Source organism: Herpailurus yagouaroundi, unplaced genomic scaffold (assembly GCF_014898765.1).
Source record: "Herpailurus yagouaroundi ecotype Mexico unplaced genomic scaffold, PumYag 139, whole genome shotgun sequence".
Taxonomy (NCBI): Eukaryota; Metazoa; Chordata; class Mammalia; order Carnivora; family Felidae; genus Herpailurus; species Herpailurus yagouaroundi.
In genome coordinates, this window is record NW_024412394.1 from 3,910,096 (window position 1) to 3,912,654 (window position 2,559).

The 2,559-nt window shown below is 50.1% G+C and overlaps 1 protein-coding gene across 3 annotated transcripts in view; it reads left to right on the forward strand.

Annotated features, from left to right (window-relative positions):
• Positions 1–2,559, forward strand: part of FGD2 (FYVE, RhoGEF and PH domain containing 2) — a 31,238-nt gene that overhangs the window by 19,789 nt on the left and 8,890 nt on the right. The gene's annotated exons all lie outside the window — the stretch shown is intronic.

Sequence of the window (2,559 nt, forward strand, 5' to 3'; positions counted from 1 at the left end):
GATGTGAGTGTTTGGACCTCCCGGTGCCCACCCGTGAACGAGGGGCTCGTCATCCCCGTTCTGCAGATGGGGAAACGAGGCTCAGAGAGGCCAGACGATGCTCAAGACACTCCCCAAAGCTGGCCCTGCCAGCTCCTGTTTGTACCACCATTTCCCGAGAGCCCAGACCCAGCACCGGGAAATGGGTTCCCGTTCCAGGTGGGGCGTCCACACCCCTCAGCCCCTCGCGGGCCTTGTGCCCACCACCTCATCAGCCCCATGCCTGTCTTTCCTGTCTTCTTAACCGACCCTGGCTAACTGTCCCCTCCTCTCCTGGCAAGCCCTCGGTGCTCTAGCCCCTGGTCAGTTCTGTTCCTCACCGTGCCTCAGTTTCCTCACTCGTACCGTGGGGATTGTAACACCTACCTCCAGGGTGGTAGTGAGGACCCAACAAAGAAGGTTCAGTGCCTTCCCTCTCCTTCTCCTCCTTTCCTTCCTCAGCAGTTCGGGAGGGGCTCACTCAGAGGAGCAACCACCAGCTGACTGAGGAAGGAACCTGTCCACTCTCTTACCAGCTCCGGCAGGGTTATCAGAGATAAATTTTGCTTTGCTTTTTAAGCACCTGCTGTACTTGAGCTGTTCTCTGTTGACATCACAACCCCCTCCATTTACTCTGCAAACAGAGAAGCCCTTTACAACCTCAGTCTTTAATGACCTCCAGGGGACAGGAGACCAGCCTGGCAGGTTGGGGCCAGTCAGGGAGGTGTCCCCAAAATGTATTTAAATGGCAACTGGGACACAAAGGAAATCTCTAGGACTGGGAACACACCTGTGTTCAGATGTAAGTGACAAGTTGTATCGGAACCTAATGGACAGGATCTGGGGATTAGCTACTGTTCTTGGTGACTCACGTCTGTAAAGAAGGGTCGGGTCAATTCACACTTGCGACTTTGTAAGTACTTCCTCAAAAATTATTAAAGGGGCGCCTGGGTGGCGCAGTCGGTTAAGTGTCCGACTTCAGCCAGGTCACGATCTCGCGGTCCGGGAGTTCGAGACCCGCGTCAGGCTCTGGGCTGATGGCTCAGAGCCTGGAGCCTGTTTCTGATTCTGTGTCTCCCTCTCTCTCTGCCCCTCCCCCGTTCATGCTCTGTCTCTCTCTGTCCCAAAAATAAATAAACGTTGAAAAAAAAATTAAAAAAAAAATTATTAAAAATAGTCAAGAAATGCAAAGAGGCACAAAGAATAACAACACCTATGTACCCGCCTTCAAGGCACATGGAAGAAAGACGACATTCTGACCAAAAAAAAAAAAAAAATGAAATGTATGATCCTTAATTGGATTGTGGATGGCAAAAACAAAACTAGCCACAGAGGTCGTTCTGGGGAACGTCGGGGAAATTTGATCACGAGCCATCTATAGAAAGTAATATTGTATCGATGCTAAATTTCCCAAGTATGATCATGACGTTATGAATAGGCAGGAGAATGCCCTTGTTTTTAGGAGATGCCAGCTACATATTTGAGGGTGCGGTGTCATGAGGACTATAATTTGCACTCAGACGATTCAGGGAAAAAATACATGGATAGAGAGGGAGAGATAAAGCAAATGTGGCAAAAATGTTAGCAATTGGTGAGTGTGATGGGGGCAGTATCCTATGCTATTCTTTCAATTTGTCTGTAGGTTTGAAATTTTTCAAAATAAAAAGCCGGTGGAGGAGACAATAAATACACACTAACCGTGTAAACACTTTAAATCTCAATAAATTAAAATACTCCCAAGGTCGTTGAAGCCCCCCCCCCCGTGTGGGGCTACGTGAGAGCCCCTTGGCCCAATTTCAGCATTTCCCTTGCCCGCACCTACCTTTGTATTCTGTGAGTCATTCTTTCAGTGGTTTGGGTGCCCAGTTTCTGTCTCCCCACCTGCCAGACGGGAATCCTGGTGAGGGTGGGGCGGACCAGGCTTTCTGTGGGTCCCTCCCAGGCCACGTGCTGTGCTGTGCACCCAGACGAGCCCCCTCGTCTCTGTGTTTTGGCCCCCGCTTCCAATCCCACATCCTGGGCTCAGCGTGACACCCCAGTCTTCCTGGAAGTTACATCCCGCAGCACCCATGTTTCTCTCTGATTCTTGTCATGCCTCTTTCTCCTGGCCTCCCCAGCATGACCCACATCGGCCTGTCTGGGGGCTTTCTCTGGGCTGGGCTTGGGGCGGGCCCCGCTCCACAGAGTACACATGCTGGGTCTTCCTGCCAAGAACGACCAGCTCATTTTTTTTTTTTTTTTTAAGTTGTTTTTTTTTTTTTTAATTTTTTTTTCAACGTTTATTTATTTTTGGGACAGAGAGAGACAGAGCATGAACGGGGGAGGGGCAGAGAGAGAGGGAGACACAGAATCAGAAACAGGCTCCAGGCTCCGAGCCATCAGCCCAGAGCCCGACGCGGGGCTGGAACTCACGGACCGGGAGATCTTGACCTGGCTGAAGTCGGACGCTTAACCAACTGCGCCACCCAGGCGCCCCTATTTTTAAGTTTTTTGTTTTTTTTTAATTTTTTTTTCAACGTTTATTTATTTTTGGGACAGAGA